Raw genomic sequence first — 19,297 nt, 5'->3', positions numbered from 1 at the left:
TGAGTGCTGGGATTAAAGGTGTGCGCCACCACGCCCGGCTCGCAACCCATATTTTTTTTAAAAAATATTTTATTTATTTATTTATTTGACAGAGAGCAATAGGCAGATATATAGGAGAGAGAGGTGGGGGGAGGGCAGAGAATGGGCGTTCCAGGGCTTCTAGCTACTGCAAACAACCTCCAGCTGCATGCACTACCTTGTGCATCTGGCTTATGTAAGTACTGGAGAACCAAACCTGGGTCCTTAGACTTGGCAGGCAAGTGCCTTAACCACTGAGTCATCTCTCCAGCCCTTTTTATTCAATAGTGTGTGTGTGTGTGTGTGTGTGTGCTTGTGTGCACGTCAGAGGAAAACTCTGGGATGTTGGTTATTTCCTTCCACTTTTTCTGAGACAGGGTCTCTCATTTGCCCCTGGGAAGGTCAGATTGACTGGCCTGTAAGCTAGATTCTCCTGATCTGCCTTCCATTGCTGTAGGCAAGCTAGGATTATGTACATATGTTCCACTTTGTATCATCCTTTTTCTTTTTCCTTTGGACTATGTGTGGTGTAAGCATGTGATATCACGGGTGTGTAGTACATGCCCATGTGTGTGCAGATGTTTGTGGAGACCGGAAGAGAGGGTGTCAAGTGTCTTCTTTTTGCTCATCTGTCTGACTTCTTGAGATGGGCTCTCTCACTCAAACCCTGAGATGACTTTTTTTTTTCAAGGTAGGCTCTTGCTGTAGCCTAGTCTGACCTGGAATTCACTATGTTGTCTCAGGGTAGCCTTGAACTCACAGCAATCTACCTACCTCTGCCTCCCAAGTACTGGGATTAAAGGCATGCAGCACCACACCTGGCTAAGAGATGCCAAACTTTTGGTGCTTTTACTTATTTAATTTTTTTGTGTGGGTAAAAAGGTTTTATTTTGGCTTACAGACTTGAGGGGAAGCGCTATGATGGCAGGAGAAAATGAAGGCATGAGCAGAGGGCGGGCATCACCTCCTGTCCAGTGTCAGAGGGACAACAGCAACAGGAGAGTGTGCCAAACACTGGCAAGGGGAAACTGGTTATAACACCCATAAGCTTGCCCCCAACAATACACTGCCTCCAGCAGGATTCAGTTCTAAAATACCGTCAAATGGGGACCTAAGCATTCAGAACACATACATTTATGAGGGATACCTGAATCAACCCCCCATATTCTGCCCCTGACCCCCATAAACTGATAATCATTCATGATGTAAAATGCAATGCATTCAGTCCAACTTTAAGTCTCCATAGTTTTTACCAATCCCAATCATGCTCAAACATCCCTATAGTCCCAAGATCTTTTAACATATATATGTATATATATTTAATATATATATTTATATTTAATATATATATATATTTATATTTAATATATATATGTCATAATGGCACAGAATAAATATTCACACTGCAAAAGATGGCATTGGGCATAGCAAAGAAATGCAAGATTTAAAACAAACAGGGCAAACATCAAACTCTGTGGCTCCAAGTCTGACAATTCTAACCAGGGGCAAGTCTCCAAGTCTAACAAGTCACCAGTATCTGGAGTTCCAATTCTGGCCCTCCAGTTAGGCTACTCACAGTCACAGAAAACTGCATCCAGTGCCAGTAGCTCTCCTTGGCAGCCATCCCATAGCCCTGGCATCTCCATTGGGTTTCCATTGCAACTCAAGGTTCATCTTCATGGTTCCACTGGGCTCCATGCAGGTAATTCAGTAAGCCTGCTTCACACTGCCCATGGCCACTTCCAAAATACAAAACCATGTTGCAAATTCAATGACCCTCTCTTTCCTGCATCTGTTATACTCCGTAGTACCAGGTGGGCTACCAACTTGTAATCCAGCTGAGGGATAAAGCAAACTTTGAAGAATAGGACACTCCTTCAGCATCTAGGCCCTTTCAAAAAAGTTTGCATTCTTCCTGTTGTCTGAGTGCAGGTAAGCTGGTCCAATCTCAATGGTTGCAATCTCTCACACAATTGCAGCTGAACGGGCAGAAGTTTCAGCCACAGATTTCATTTCTTCTATGTCATATCCCTCTGCTTACACCAGTCCATTTTCACACAATAAAACCCTGCACAAGCTGGGTGTGGTGGCGCATGCCTTTAATCCCAGCACTCGGGAGGCAGAAGTAGGAAGATCACCATGAGTTGGAGGCTACCCTGAGACTACATAGAGAATTCCAGGTCAGCCTGAGCTAAACAACAACAACAAAAAGAAAACCTGCACAAGTTCCAAGGACACAGGCCAGCAGAAGGGGAGCAAGCCTCTTCACAAACTGCTTCTAGCCCAGTTCAGGCAAAGCTCTTTCTGACCCTCATAAACCAAACCTCACAGTCCATAGTTCTTATTGCATGCAGGTCTTTCAGCTCTGACCAGCTAGTCCATCAAGCTGTACTTATAGCACCACAAGGCGTCTCTTAGGCAAAGGGTTTCAAATCCTTCACATTCCTCTCGCAAATCAGCTTCAAAAGGCCAAAAGCCATACAGCCAGGTTTCCAGCAACAATGACCTTATTCTGGGTACCAATTTTAACTGTTGTTATTCACTTTTTGTTTAGTAAGAAGCCCCAGCAATTCTCTGTCCCCAGCCCTCCCCCTCCCCATGCACTGAGGTTCTGAGGGTGAGTGGCCATACTCAGCTGCTCCCATGGATGCTGGGGAATCAAACCCAGATGGTTTCAGGCCTCATGCTTGTGTACCAGGCACTCTTAACCAATGAGCCATCTCTCCAACCTATCTCAGATTTGTTTATTGTTTTTATTTCTGGGTAGGGTCTCACTCTAGCCCAGGCTGTCCTGGAACTCTCTCTGTAATCCCAGGCTGGCCTTGAATTCACAGGGATCCTCCTACCTCTGCCTCCCAAGTGCTGGGATTAAAGGTGTGTGCCACCATGCCTGGCTGTTCTTTTGTTTTGTTTTGTTTTTTGTTTTTCTAGGTAGGGTGTCACTCTAGCCCAGGCTGACCTGGAATTAACTATGTAGTCTCAGGGTGGCCTCGAGCTCATGGTGAGGCTCCTACTTCTGCCTCCCAAATGCTGGGATTAAAGGTGTGTGCCACCTTGCCCAGCAGACCCACATCATACTTTTTATGTGGGTGTCGGGGATCCAAACTCCAGTTGACAGTCTTGCAGAGCAAGTGCCCTTAACCAGAGGCATCTCCCCAGCCTTCTTTCTGAAGTATTCAAAAGATTTAGTAAAAAGTTTTTTTTATTTTTGTAAACTTCTTAGAAATGAGGATGAAAACAATTATTTAAACGGGGTGGGGGGAGGGACTGGATTGCTACAAGATTGGGGCCAGGCTGGCCTACTTAGCCAGTTCTAGGCCAGCCAAGGGCTACCTGAAGAAACCATGTCTCAAAAATCAACACAAGCCAGGCGTGGTGGTGCACACCTTTAATTCCAGTACTCAGGAGGCAGAGGTAGGAGGAATGCCATGAGTTAGAGGCCACCCTGAGACTACATAGTGAATTCCAAGTCATCCTGACCTAGAGTGAGACTCTACCTCAAAAAACAAAACAAAACAAAATCAGAACAAATGTGGAAAGCAAATCACTGTCAACTACTGAACCGCTAAAGGAAGTAATGATGCCTCTTCTTGAGGACAAAAGAAAAACTGGAAGTGTGTGAAATAGGTGGATGCCCAGCTAATCTCTTATCGTCTCACTGAAGCTTAGGACGGTGACACGTCCCTGTCACAGAGAAGATCCAGCACCTCTCTCCCTCTTCAGTGATTACCTGGAGAGAGCAAGAGAATGACGTGAAATGATTGCTCCCCCCATCCCACCCCACCCCCGTGGAAGTCCTCATGACTGTACTAGCCCCCAGCTTCTTTTAAGTGTAATTTTCCAGTGCCTCTTTCCTAAATAAGAAGGTGCTGGGTGTAAGAGAGGCAGAAGGTGGCCATAATGCTTTTGCCTTGCTTGCAAGGTCACCAACAGAGCAGGTGGCATCAGAGGAACTTCCAAATGTCAAGTGACGCGTAGCCAGTACCCTTTGCAAGACACATACCGAGAATCTCGTTTACACGTCTGACCCAGTTCTTTTGTTTGTTTGTTTATGAGAGAGAGAGAGAGGCAGATAGAGAGAGAGAATGAGCAAGCCAGGGCCTCTAGCCACTGCAAACGAACTCCAGACACATGCACCCCCCTGTGCATCTGGCTTGCGTGGGTCCTGGGCTTCACAGGCAAACATTTGAACCGCTAAGCCATTTCCCGAGCCCTGACCCAGTTCTTTTGAAGTAAACACAAACGATGCAGATGGTACATGAGTAGAACATCTGAGTAACATCTGAACGACTTACAAAAGGGTTACAAGAGCATTTTCTTGTTCCAGTACTTCCAAAAAGAGACCCTCTGCCACCCACAGGTCATTGGAGGGAACAAGGCCCCTCTTCATCCCCGCACTGGCGAGTGCAAGGGGCTGTCTAGTGCATGCATCTTCTTAGAAATCCCGCTGCTTCTGTAAGTAAAGCGCGGTTACCTGCAGCACTTAAACTCCACTAGGAGGCGCTCTCGGGACTCCTGGTTTTGCTCTCACAGAATTCAGCCTGCCTCCTGAACTCACTTTTCCTCCAGTGATGCTAGTAAGAAATACTGAATTTTCACATTTCAAAAAAGTTCCATTCAAGTCATCTTTGACATTAGTGAAGAATTAGGAGACGTGCCAAGCAGTAATGAATAAGGTTTGTGAAGTTTAATGAGAGCTTTTTAGTTTACATTAAGCTATTTGAAAATTGTATTTGTGAGACAAAAGGAGAAAACATGTTCCCTAATGAAACATTTAGAATATTCCATCTGTTTCCTTTGTCAACATCCTTCTTTCAAAGAAAAAAACATCGTGCTGTAGTTAAGTCTACAGCTCATTTGATGCGAAACTTAACAATTTTAAATTAGCCGGATGTGGTGGTGCACTTCGGAGGCAGAGGTAGGAGGATCGCCGTGAGCTCGAGGCCAGCCTGAGACTACATAGTGAATTCCAGGTCAGCCTAGGCTAAAGCAAGACCCTGCCTCGAAAACAAAAAACAAAACCAAAAACTTTAAATTCTAGCAATGAACACCTCACCTCAAGCTCTAGTAAGAGACTGACTCAAAATGGTTCATGTCATCAGCATTTGGAGAGAGCTGAAAAGAACACAAGGAATCCTGACTGGATAAAAGCCTACATCAATTCTGATTAAATTATACAGCCTTGGCTGGGTGTGGTGGTGCACACTTTTAATCCCAGCAATCAGGAGGCAAAGGCAGGAGGATTGCTTTGAGTGAGTTCCAGGTTAACCTGGGCTAGAGTGAGACCCTACCTTGGAAAATACAATATATATATATATATATATATATATATATGTATGTATATATATGTATATGTATATGTATATGTATATGTATATATGTATACATACACATATACATATATACATATATATACTAATATAATAAAATATATAATATGTTATATATATAATATTACAGCCTTATTCATATGCACTACTTAATGTAATTTAGAATTTATTGGTAGAAACAAAATGCACATACAACTGAAAAAGGCGAATCCCAAGAAACAGTAAGAAATGCAAATTTATAGGGTAAATTGATTTACAAATTCAATTTACTAAATTTCATCTTCTATACCATTTTTGGATTGACTTAGAGAAGTTGAATTGCTGGAGTTCACTTCTTGCTCCTTGAGGATGTTTCTTGTTTACAAAGCCCCCAGTTGCACCTGTAGCTTCTTAAGGCCATCTGCCACTTCATCCTGTGACCAGGTCTCTTGCATAAAGACATTTATTTACCTTTGCATTGCAAAAGCCTAAATAAAATTAGCTTCACTTTTGTAAAACTCCACTAAAATGAAATCCATCTAATTTTTGAGCCAGTCCACAAAATACTTTCTTTTTAAAAATCAAACACTTTTAGGAGAATAAAGATCCTTCAAAGTTTTTAACTCTTCTGTGAGAGTTTTATTTTGATTTTTCAGGACTGCAACTCTATTTTCCAGGCATTTGACACACTCTTTCTTCTTTCTGCGACATTCTCGCGCGGCTTCTCTGTTTTTCATCAACCTTATTTCTCCTTTCAGCTGGGGGTCGTCTGTCTTAGCCGCCTGAGATGTGAGTCCCGGGAGACGTCGTCCCCACAACTCGTGGCAGCGAAGCAGCGGGTGGTGAGGGGCGCAGCTGGCACGTCTGCACGTCTCCTGATGCAGCTTGCACAGCCACCTGTTTGTTGCTGGGCACAAGTATTTGCTGTCCGTGAGGTCTGTGCATACTGGAGAATCGTGCCTTGCTGAGGATTGCCTGAATTTGTCATGGTTAACGTCTGGAGTCCCTGTTTTCCATCTGTGCCTGGACTGGCCGACCGTAAGGCTCCATGTGGGGCAATGGCAACTGTAAGAAGGGGGCCGTGCTGGGACCCGTGAGCTTTCTGCGAGGAGCCTGTGCTCAGATGAGTCCCGAGACTCCTCCCTTTCTGATAAGCATGAAACCTGATGGCAACATGAGAAATAGGAGCTCCCTGAGCCGCCGCGCCAGGCTGGGGTGCAGTCTCTTGAGGGGCTCTTCCACGATCACCTGCGGCCGTGGCCTCGCTGCTGCCGGGCGGGGATGGTCCACTCCTCCTCCCAGGTGGATCCAATCCACTTCCCAGCCCCCTCTTCCGGCGAGGGCCGCTCCTCTCTTGGGGTCGGGTGGGGACATGCAGGGTCACTTGAGAGCTAGCTGTCCTGGGCTGCCGTTCCTCCGCCCTCCCAGGCGGCCAGTGGCAGCATGATCCACTGAGAGTTCTTTTTTAAAAATTATTTCCTAATGACAACTTCCATAATTATAGACAATAAACCATGATAATTCCCTCCTCTCCCTCCCTTTCCCTTTCACAAATCCACTCTCCATCACATCCCCTCCCCCTCTCAATTAGATTAGTCTCTCTTTTATTTTGATGTCATCATCTTTTCCTCCTATTAATAATGATCTTGAGTAGATAGTACCAGGTACTGTGAGGTCTTGTATATCCAGGCCATTTTGTATCTGGAAGAGTGCATTGTAAGCAGTCCTACCCTTCCTTTGGCTCTTACATTCTATCCACCACCTCTTCCACAAGGGTCCCTGAGCCTTAAAGGTGTGATAGAGATCTTTCAGTGCTGAATGTGCCTCTGTCACTTCTCAGCACTATGGCGTCTTTTGGGTCATCCCAGAGGTCACTGCCATCTGCAAATGGAAGCTTCTCTAACCAAAAGTGATAGTAGCATTAATATATGGGTATGAACATTAAGAGAAGTGCCTACTGGGCAGTTTGGTGGGCATAATATATGGATTTAGCCAGACACCTTAAGGCATTACACCCCTAGGGCTTATGACCTCCTGTCATTGGCTTTTGACTGGGTTTTCAGTACCAGGCATGCATTCCCTCCAGTGGAGCAGGCCTCCAGTCCAACAAGAGAGCGGTTGATTTCCACCAGAACAGACGTGCCACTGTTGCACAGTGTTGGCTCATTCCCTTCCCTCAGAATTCTTTAAGGCAACATTTCTCAATCCTAGCCCTATTGCCACTTTGGGTGGAGAAACTGTGTGTGTGTATACACTTTATGATGTTTGGCAGCATCTTTGGCCTAACTAGATTTGTAAAGTGAGAAAAATGTTATATTTCTCTACATTTCTTTATATTTAGCTCAGAGAAAAATAGAAGTAAGTTCCTTGTAGGAGCTCATAAAGTAATGGAAGGAAACACTTGTTTAAGCAAACCAGATGGGGATGGGATAGTAGATAAACAGGAGGCTCTGCTGGTCTGATAGCATTTCCTGGGGGCGGCATTGTTGAGCAAACTCCTTAAGATAAGCGGGGCTCCTGGTCACAGGCCTCCTCGCACCCCCAGGTGCTTCCTGTAACTGACCAACAGACGTATTTACAAGCCCCCCCCCACACTTTAAAACTTTATTTTTATTTATTTATTTGAGAGAAAGAGAGAGGGAGAGAGAGAATGGGCACACCAGGGCCTCTAGCCACTGCAAACGAACTCCAGATGCATGTGCCCCCTTGTGCATCTGGCTTATGTGGGTCTTGGGGAATCGAACCAAGGTCCTTTGGCTTTGCAGGCAAACACCTTAACCACTAAGCCATCTTTCCAGCCCCCCGTTTTTTTTTTTTTTTTTACTTTTGTGGCTGTAACTATCATGTGTGGGTTGTGATTTATGGCTTAAGTCCCATCCTGTTTCTTTTTCTATAGAAACTGACACTCTGAACAGGTCCGGGCTGCCCCCTGAGATTACCTCTGGGGTGCAGACCTGATATACCAGACTTCCTTCTTTCTCTTTTCTTTCTTTTTTACCCAATAAAACTTTGCCTCACATTCTGCAAGTCGATGGTCTTACTTGTGCGACACTGGGCCCCATAACACAGCTTTTGCCCAACTGTGACAATAAGGAGTATCTCCAGATATTGCCCAATACCCACGAGGGCTGAGCAGAAACTATTCCAAGCTGACAGTCACTGTTGTAAAGATTTCAAAAGGCAGCCTGAGTCTGAAACAAAATCCGGTTTTCCTCAGCAGTACACTTCCCCCCACCCCCGCCAGAACACGTGGTCTTGGTCAACCAGTAGGAGGATGAGATTTTGGCAAACAGGTTGTACTGTGCTGCATTCCATTGTTAAGTGCATAGCCATAGAGTGAAGCTGATGTATTAGCCATGAGTCATCTTGAGTACTGGAGCACCATCAGTCATGTCCATATACTTCCTACTGTCAAAACAATTATTTGACAGTTAACCTGCCCTTGTGGGGAAAAGGTTGAAACAAAGCAGGCCACAGGTTAAAGTTCCAAAGGATCATTTTAAAGCTGTGAGATTTCAGGAGCCACATGAACTTGAGTAGTTGTCTCTGAGTCTAGATGCTAAACAGAACCAGGATGAAGCAAAGGCCAGGCTTAGGTGTATTTGAGCCAGGATTACCCCAGTCACATCTCCCACAAGATCCTCAAAGTCCACTCCAGTATCTGGTTTGGAGTTCAGTCTTGTGTGGAGATAACTTTCCAAATTTTCATACTTTGAAAAGAAAATAAGTGGAGAAGGGAGAGGAGATGGATGTGGGAAAGTACAAAGGAAGAGCTATTTCTGCTCCACTGAAGCCCAGACAGGTACATAGTGGTGGCTGTGAGGCCCCCTGGGGACACCTTCTTCCCAGCATTAAGGAAAGTGCCAGTGAGCCCAGTGCCTTTGTTTCCTTTCAGGCTGGTCTACACTGGCTCCCTCAGGAGAGCAAGTTCCTAAGCCCGGTGGCACCAGACCCTCACTCTCACCAGCAGTATGGATGGTGGGCTCTGCTGAAACCTGAAAGTGATCCACGTTCCATGCTTATGCATCACTCTTCAGCTAGTTCTTATGAGGCAGATAAGGAGACCCAGCATTCCCTGCACACCAGGCAGGTATTAGGCATGGTCAAACCTGCTAAAATCACCATTAGTGTTAATGAGAGGGTCTTCAGCGCTTGTACATACTGCTTTGGAAGTTCTCTTTCAGGTAAGTAACAAAAAGCAGGGGTAGTGGTGGATGGGACAGTTTGGCCCCGTAACTAGCAGCAGTTGAACTCTTCCTATCCGCCCTGGTGCTTTCAGCCAAAGAGCTGTCAGTCATTTGCACTGCCCTTATGCTAGCACAGGCTCCTTTGAAAACTCCACGGTATAGTATACAATTGCAGCTGATTGTCCCAGTTCCTAGAGGCTCAGCCTCAGCCAGCGCTGTTTCAAACAGTTTATACATGATTTTATATGTATACGTGTGTGTGTTTGTGTTTGCTATCCTAAGTCTCAGTGAACTCTAAATGACTCTGCAACCATTTCTACCTAGGCTAGAGGATCCCTGGTTGCCTAGCAAGGGGGCTGCTGTGACTGATGCAGAAGAGCACGATGGTGATTTGTACAAACACAAACCTCAATTTACAGTGGGAGTTGTGTTATGATTGGTCCAAACACCCCTTCTCGGACTATATACCCAGGCTGTTCTGGCTCATTTACAAGTCATCTGGAAGACATTATCTTGTGTTCCCTTCCCTGGTGCTGCAACATGAGGTCCTAGTGGTCTTTTCTTGCTACACTTGTACTGTGGACAGAGCTGGTCAGATGAAATAAGAAGCAGCAGTGACAGCCGAGGAGCAATGGCAGGCAGGGGTGTGCCAGCAGCAGTGACAGCTGAGCTGTTGGCAGGCTGAGCAACGGAAGCAGCAAGCCGGCTGATTGCTTGACAGCGGGAGGAGGAGCGGCTGAACAGTGTCAAGGGGCCGCCAGGGCAAGGAGAAAGACTGGGAGGAGAGGGTGCAGCGAGCCGAGGCTGAAGAAGGAAAGAGAAGCTGCAGGTTCTGCTCACTAGAAAAGTTCCAGGGAGCCGTGAACTCATCAGGGACAAAGGTCCCTGACCTTCTAAAGAAGGGCTGGAAGCTGGAACCCTGGCTGCTTTGGGGACTGAGGAATCCCTATTTCTAAGCTTACTCAAGAGTCACAACACTGATAGTTAATGGTCCTGCAGAGGCCGGCAAGAGAGATGACCACCAGAGGGCACCACCTGTTTCTGCTGTCCCTTCGTTGTCCAATGCCCAGGGATGAAACCAACAAACAAAACACATGAAAGAGGAGCACTGATACATTCCTTTTGTCTCTCAGTTTCTCTATGGGTGAGTGAGAGAAAGTATGCAGCCAGCTGGCTGGTAACCGTGATGGTAAACCTTCCCTGTCAATTTGACTGCTTTTGTATCACCTAGGAGACACATCACTGGGTGTGTCTGTGAGAGTGTTTCCAGAGAGACTTGACTAAGGAGGGAAGACCCACCCTGAATATGGGCAGCACTATCTCATGAACTGACACCCCAAATTCAATAAAAAGAGAAAAAGGGGTTGGAGAGGTGGCTTAGCAGTTAAGGTGTTTGCCTGCAAAGCCAAAGGACCTCGATTCAATTCCTTAGGACCCACGTAAGCCAGATGCACGAGGGGGCTCATGTGTCTGGAGTTAATTTGCAGTGGCTGGAGGCCCTGGCGTGCCCACTCTCTCTCTCTCTATCTGCCTCTTTCTTTGTCTGTCATTCTCAAATAAGTAAATACTTTTTTTTTTTTCTTAAGAGAAAAAGATTCAGGCATCGGGCTGGAGAGATGGCTTAGCGGTTAAATGCTTGCCTGTGAAGCCTAAGGACCCCGGTTCGAGGCTCGGTTCCCCAGGTCCCACGTTAGCCAGATGCACAAGGGGGCGCACGCGTCTGGAGTTCGTTTGCAGAGGCTGGAGGCCCTGGCGCGCCCATTCGCTCTCTCTCCCTCTATCTGTCCTTCTCTCTGTGTCTGTCACTCTCAAATAAATAAATAAATAAAATAATAAAAAAAAAAAAAAAAAAAAGATTCAGGCATGGTAACACACTCTTTTAATCCCAGCACTTGGGAGGCAGAGGTAGGAGGATCACCATGAGTTTGAGGCCACCCTGAGAATACATAGTGAATTCCAGGTCAGCCTGGGCTACAGTGAGACCCTACCTTGAAAAACAGAAACAAATACAAAAATGAGAGAGAAAGAGAAAGAGAGAGAGAGGGAGGGAGAGAGAGAAAGGAAGGAATGGAGAAGATGGGAGAAGGGTTAGTACAAATTGCAAACCTCCCAAAAACAAACAACAAACAAAGACCTGGTGTGGTGGCTCACGCCTTTAATCCCAACACTTGGGAGGCAGAGGTAGGAATATCACCATGAGTTCGAGGCCAGCCTGAGAATACAAAGTAAATTCCAGGTTAGCCTGGACTAGAGTGAAACCCTACCTCCAAAAACAAAACAAAATTACAAACCTTACAAATAAGCCATATGGAAACCTACTTCTTCACTACCTAAGTAATGCATATGTTCAAAGACTTTGGGCAGAAATACCCTGTGGTGGTGGATAATACTATGCCCAGAAGCCATAGATTGTTACAAGAAAAATTCAGTGCTAGGGGTAGGATACCTTCCATCAAGTTGTTGGCCAGGGAGGTCCTGACCTGATGATCCAAAAACATTACAGGTTATTGCCAAGGTTCTTGGCTGCCCACCAAAGCCAGATAGTAAGACACTCTTGTTGAATACACCACATGCTTGGGCTGCTGATCACTGAGAAATTAAGCTGGAGCTGAGCTGGAAGCTTCCTTCTTGCTAACTAGTTGTGAGAATGCTGGAGAGAGGAGAAAATCACCAACAATCTTAACCAGCACTGGACCCTGCAAGCTTTATGGCTGAATATCCAGGTCAAATGTGCCAAGTGGTGCCGTGGTGGCATGTCTGTTATGGAGGAAACCATTGTTCTCTGATTGGTCCTGTCCACAGGAAGGAATTCATGCCTGGTACTGAAAACCTAATTAAAATCCTATGGCTGGGGAGGTCATAAGCCTTAGGGGAGAAACTGTTACTGATGTCTGGCTAGATGGATATATTATGCCCACCAAATTGTCCTCTGAGTGCTTATGTTTGGCTCATATATTAATGCTACTCTCACTTTTGGTTAAAGAAGCTTCTCTTTTCAGATGGTGGTGACAACGGGGGAGACTTCAAGCTCATCACAGTGCTAAGAAGAGAGAGAGTGGAGTGTTCAGCACTAAGTGAGACATCTCTATCACACCCCCAAGGTCAGGGAGCACTGTGGAAGACGTGGTGGACACAATGCAAGAGTGAGAGAAGGGGAGGCGGCTCTGCAATACAGTCTTCCAGACACAAAGTGGTCGTGGTGTTCATGACCCCACAGTGGCTGATGCTACCTACACAAGACTTGCATAATAGGAGGAGAGAGAGAGAGAGAGAAAATCCATCTGTGCACTATATTCCCCTCTGCTGCCTAGTTTTTGCCATGGATCAAGTCACCCCTGCTACCATGCATTCCTGCCAACTTGGAGCTAAAATACCACCCCCTTTTAATAAGTAATTTTTTTGTTCACTTTTATTTATTTATTTGAGAGTGACAGAGAGAGAGAGAAAGAGGCAGAGAGAGAGAATGGGTGGGCCAGGGCCTCCAGCCACTGCAAATGCACTCCAGATGCGTGCGCCCCTTGTGCATCTGGCTAATGTGGGTCCTGGGGAATGAAGCCTCAAACCAAGGTCCTTAGGCTTCACAGGCAAGCGCTTAACCGCTAAGCCATCTCTCCAGCCCACCACCCCCCTTTTAAAGGTGCTTTTGGCATGCATTTTGTTACAGTAACAAGAAAAGCAACTAATACAGAGAATTGATACTAACACTGGGTCATTACTGTGACTACCTGACCCTGGGATTCATATGCTTTGGTTTTCATATGCTTTGGAGAGCAGAGGCCTGGCTCATGAGATTTAAAGATAACAATTTTGCTGGGCATGGTGGCACACGCCTTTAATCCCAGCACTCGGGAGGCAGAGGTAGGAGAATCGCCGTTCAAAGCCACCCTGAGACTACAGAGTTAATTCCAGGTCAGCCTGGACCAGAGTGAGACCCTATCTCGGAAAACCAAAAAAAATAAAAAAATAAAAAAAAATAATAATAAAATAAATAAAATAAAGATAAAAATTTTAAGACTCTATTGGAAACTGGGCTATTCTTGTAAAGAAACTGGCTGCACTCTGCCCATGTACTGAATTTTTTTAATAAAAGTTTCATTTATATGCAAGGGGAGAGGGAGAAAAAGAGAGACACAGATAAAGAATGAATGGGAATGTCAGGGCCTCTAGCCACTTCAAACAAACTCTAGATGCACATGCCACTCAGAGCATCTGGCCTTACGTGGTCATGAGAGAATGGAACGTGGGCCATTAGGCTTTGTAGGCAAGTGCCTTAACTGATGAGCCAACCTGCCCATGTCCTGAAATTTTAAGTGAGGTGGAATTAGAATAATAGACTAAATTATTTGACAGAGGGAATTTTGCATTAGGCTGCGGTATAGTTACTGCTCACTGCTTTTAGTCACAGCTATAGTGAGAGTGAGTAGAAAAATAAACTGTGAAAAATGTTCAATTTGGCAAGGAAAGTGAGTTTAAAATGGCAGGCAAGGCAGGCTGAGGGAACGTAGCTGTGCTTATTAAAGAGATTTGCACCATTAAAGACAAACCTCATGCACTGTGCTGAGGCAATAGGTAAGGTACTATAAGAGCAACCCCCGCCCCCCGAATTCACTCTGTAGTCTCAGGCTGGCCTCAACTTCACAGTGATCCTCCTACATCAACCTCCCCAGTGCTGGGATTAAAGGTGTGCACCACCACGCCTGGCATACTCCAACTTTTAAAAATGAAAATTTATTTGAAAGGATAGAACCTTTATTTTCATTTTTATTCACTTGCAAAAATGAGAGAGAAAATAAGAGAAAGAGGAGAGGGGAGAATGGGCACTCCAAGGCCTCTTGCCACTTTGTACATATGGATTTACATGGGTACCAGGGATTTGAACCCAGGCTGCCAGGTTTTGCAAGTGAGTGCCTTTAATTACTAGGTCATATCTCCAGGGCCAGGAGAGACAGAACTTTAGCAGAATGGCACTGAAGAGCTTCCCTGCTTGAAAATAACCACCTGGAGGAGAGTTTTCCTCAGTTCAGACAACCAAGGACACAGAAGTCACTATAACTGTGGTTCAAGGGGACCAGGTCACACCACAAGCTGGCGGCAGACCTTGGTAGTGTCATCCATGTGGTGTTGCATTCATGGAAAATGAAAGAGTTATGGTTTCATGCAGGCTTGCACCAAGATTCTAGAAAGCTGACGAGGCTGGACAACGTGTGGTTTCGTTGAATTCTCTGCAAGGAATCCTGAGGGGCCATTTAATGAAGCTATGGAATTGAAGCCTAAGTGGCTGTGGACAATGGACTATGCTGGAGAGACCAAGATTATAGAATGTCTAGAAAGAAATGCTGCAGACAGGATTGGAGCTGGTCCAAGAAATCTATGTGTCCTGCAGGTGACAGAATCAGAAGAATGGGCTTCCAAAGATGGTTGGAGCCCAGATGTTACCACCAAGAGCTCTGGATGCTGAAGATGGGGCTACAGGTTTGCATTACTGGCAGAAAACACGCAACTAAGAGTAGCTAGTGGTTTACAGTCTCGAGAGGAAGCTTCATGATGGCAGTGGAAATGGTGGCATGTGCAGAGGCTGGACATCAACCAACATCAGGTGAACAACAGCAACAGGAGGGTGTGCCAAACACTGGAAAGGAGAAGCTGGCTATAACACCCATAAGCCTGTCCCTAATAATGCACTGCCTCCAGGAGGGCTTAATTCTCAAATCTACATCAGCTGGAAATCTGGTATTCAGAACACCTAAGTTTGTGGGGGATACCTGAATCAAACCTCCACACAGGATCTGATGTTTGTTCTGCTGGTTTTCCATCTTTCTTTGGTCTAATTCTTTTCTTGCCATGCTCCCATCCCTCCCTTTTGGAAGGGGGGTGCCTATTCTGTGTCATTATATATTACATGTATGTAATTTGCTTTTTTATTTTACTCAAAGTGAAAAGATAACAGTTGATAGATTGACTTGACTCTCAGGAGAGACTTTGACTTTGGAGTTTAGAACAGTGTTAGAGCTATTAAGATACTGATCACTCTTAGAGATGAATTAAATGTAATTTGTATTAGGGAGTGGCCATAAACTTTTGAGGAACAAGAGTGAAATGTTATGGTTAAAGTGTTGTGTTTGAGCCAGGCATGGTGGCTCATGCCTTTAATCCCAAGCATTTGCGAGGCAGAGGTAGCAGGATTACCATGAGTTTGAGGCCAGTGTGAGACTACATAGTGAGTTCCAGGTCAGCCTGGGTTAGAGCAAGACCTTACCATGAAAAAAAAAAAAAAATGTATGTTTGTGGATAAGAAATAGACTTGTGATGGTTCATCTTCACTGTCAACTTGAATGGATTTGTAATCACCTAGCAGACATGCCACTGGTTGAGCCTGTGTGGATGCTTCCAGAGAAGTCTACAGGAGGAGGGAAGATCCATCTGGAATGTGGGCAGTACTATCCTGTGGACTGCATTGTAGACTGCATCAGAGGAGAGAAAGTAGGAAGCTGCCTTGGGCGAGCACTCCCCTTCCTCTGCTTTCTGGTCTGCGCTATGCACCAAGACTCTCCTGCTGCCCCCGTTTCCCCATCACTGTGGATGGTGTTTTCTCAAACTGAGAGCTAAAAATAAGTCTTTTCTTCTTAGGTGGCTTTTGTCAGGTATTTTGTCACAGTAATGGGAAAAGTAAATAATACAGTAACATTTCCTCATTTATTGTTTTTCTTTTCTTTCCCATAGCAACTTTTTTCTTATCAACACTCCCTGCTATTACTTACGACTTTAAATAAAAAAAGACATTATCTAAGTGGTTTATGCAAGGTTCAGGGCTTATACAGAGTTCAGGGAGGGGCAAGGCAATAAATCTCCATCTAGGTGATTCTGTTAGGTCAAGGTTTGGTCCTAGAGTCACTGAAAGTTTGTATTCCAGCTTCACTTACAAGCAGCTTGACCTTGGGGAGGTGAGGAGTTCTTTAGTGCCCCATTTGTATGCACTGAGAATAATAGTAACCATTTCTTGGATTGTTTTGATTACATGTAACAACATATGTAATTATTTACTATGGTGCCTGTGCAGAGGGAAAGGGTCACAGAGACAACGCTCAAACTATTTCAAGGATCTTCAGTCTTTGGCCCGAGGAACCATCAGTAGGATTTCAAAGTGGTCATGAGCATTACAAGACATTATCTGTGGACTTATAAATGGCTGGGGCTGGGGACAGGGCAGGATTGAAGGAATGAACACAAGATGGAGGGAGGAGAGAAGGAAGGAGAAAACGAAGAGGTGCCAATAGGTAGACCTTTAGAGAACACTGCTTACTCCCAAATATTGAATTGGGTAGTTTGTACTCTATGAATAGTTTACCATCATGGATATTATAGCTTTTTTAAAACTTAAATTTCATTTATTTATTAGGGAGGGAGAGAGGGAGAAAGAGAACAAACAAGAGAGAGAATGGGTGTGTCAGAGGCCTCTAGCCACTGCAAATGAACTCCAGATGCATGTGCCACCATGTACTCCTTGCTTACATGGCTTCTGGGGAACCAAACCTGGGTCCTTAGGCTTCACAGGCAAGCATCTTAACTGATAAGCCTTCTCTTCAGCCCAAGGGATTTTAGTCTTTGAAGTGAGACAGTCAAGTAGAGCAAACTGTGGAGCAGGTGATTGGAAGGAATTACAAAGGAACAGCCAATACACCCAGGAATGGGATTCAGGGATGTAGAAAAATAAAAAATTGTGAAGTCTTAAAGTCCATCTGAGAGCTAAAGGGTAGTGTGTGAGAGAGCACAGCTTTGTGTGCATGTGAAGAAACTGAAGTCGTGTATAGCTGAAGGTGGAGTTTGGGTTAGAGCATGAAATGTGTGTTATTCCATCAAGCTCCAGATATTTGTTGAGGACCCTTTGCACATCAGGAGCAGCCTGACATCCTCTACAAAGGATGCTTGATAAGCATCAAATCAAGTAAACAAATGATCAAAGACGTTTAGTTGAGCTCGGTGGTACATGCCTATAATCCTAGCTATTGGGAATCTGAGGCAGGAGGACCAAAAGTTCAAGGGCTAACTGGAATACAAAATGAGCTTTAAATTAGCCTGAGCAACCTATCGAAGCCCTGTTGTCAACGTCAGTGGCCGTGGCCTGGAGAGACAGCTCCACACTGCTGCCTGCGTCGATCAGCCTAAGGGGTTCTAGTCAGACACCTCTGCTCAAGCGAGCTGGCATTCTCGACTTCACCGCAGAAAAGAATTCCAGGACAAGCCAGTAGTTCAGCTGATTAGGAAGAGGTTTTATTAACGACTCCAGCACAAGAGGTTGAGAGAAAGAGGTGCTCAGAGAAAGGAACGTACACTGAAGTGTGGGTGTAGGCCTCTTTTCCTTAAGCATCTTTGCAGCAGCTGTATAGAGGATTTTGGTGGTTCCAAAGAGTTGCCAAGGTTGTTTGTTTTATTTTTTCTTTTTTGGTAAATGAGATTACGGGCTGAGCCCTGAAGTGCCTTGGAAAGAATTACAAACTTTTTTTTTTTTTTTGGTTTTTCAAGGTAGGGTCTCACTCTAGCCCAGGCTGACCTGGAATTCTCTATGTAGTCTCAGAGCGGCCTTGAACTCACGCCAATCCTCCTACCTCTGCCTCTCGAGTGCTGCTGGGATTAAAGGTGTGCGCCACCACACTTGGCTAAATTACAAACTTTTAAAGTAAAACCATGGGTCACAAAGGTTGCAGAAAGGGAGTGAGACATGCCTTTTACATCAAATGAAGTTTCTTGTGAGATTCTTAGAAAATTACAGATTTACAGGTTGGAAAGGAGAAAGGCCTTTCTTGAGCATATATGCCTATTTTAAGCAATGTTCGTTGCTATTTTGACATTCAGATTTGAAGTATCTATATAAAAGGAATACTGTTTCTAGGTAGGCAAACTTCACAGAAATTCCTGTCAATTGTGACGGAATTTTTGATTCTTGGCTGGTGAAAGAATTAAGCCTGTGAAGTTCCCAGAAAGAAAGGATAAAATGGAGCATACCTGGGTTAAAGATTCTTAGTGATTATGGTGAGATAAATGTCCTAGTCTGGAGACAAATTATCTTGGGCTACTTTTAGTCCCTTTGAACACCATTCATTGTCATTCCTTGTGTCTGATCTAACATCCTGGTGGCTATCAAAACCTTTAAAATGTATTCTTAACAAACTACTGGCTTCCACTAATCCAAAGTTAAGAATGTCATCAGATAGTATTTGAAGTCTATAACAAAAGTCCCCCAACTTTGCTATGTTTTGGAGTCTGGTGTCACACAAGTAAGACCATCAACACACAGAATGTGAGGCAAAGTTTTATTGGGTTAAAAAAAAAAAAAAGAAAAGTAAAAGAAGAAAGTCTGGTATATCAGGTCTGCTCCCCAGAGGTAATCTCAGGGGGCAGCCCTGAATGGTTCTGAGTGTCAGTTTTTAACTAAAAATAAACAAGGTGGGAATTAAACCATAAATCACCATTCACATGTAACAGTTACAGCCACAAAATTAAAAAAATAAAAAAGAAAATGAAAAAAGGAATTTGTAAATAGGTCTATTGGTCAGTTACAGGAAGCATGTGGGGGCTGTGAGGTAGGCCTGTGACCAGGGGTCCCACTTATCTTAAGGAGTTTGCTCAATAATGCAGGCCCTAGGAAATGCTATCAGACCAGCAGAGCCTCCTGTTTATCTACTATGCCCATCTGCTTGAACAAGTGTTTCATTTCATTCTTTTATGAGCTCCTACAAGGAAGTAACTTGTTTTTCTCTGAGCTAGATATAAAGAAATGAAGAGAAA

The 19,297-nt window shown here is 44.7% G+C and overlaps 1 pseudogene; it reads right to left on the bottom strand.

Moving 5' to 3' along the window:
- Positions 1 to 5,908: 5,908 nt before the first annotated feature.
- Positions 5,909 to 6,384, bottom strand: LOC123461500 (annotated as a pseudogene).
- Positions 6,385 to 19,297: the final 12,913 nt, after the last annotated feature.

The sequence above is a fragment of the Jaculus jaculus genome, chromosome 6 (assembly GCF_020740685.1).
Source record: "Jaculus jaculus isolate mJacJac1 chromosome 6, mJacJac1.mat.Y.cur, whole genome shotgun sequence".
In the NCBI taxonomy this organism is placed as follows: domain Eukaryota; kingdom Metazoa; phylum Chordata; class Mammalia; order Rodentia; family Dipodidae; genus Jaculus; species Jaculus jaculus.
This window is presented reverse-complemented; position numbering and strand designations above follow the sequence as displayed.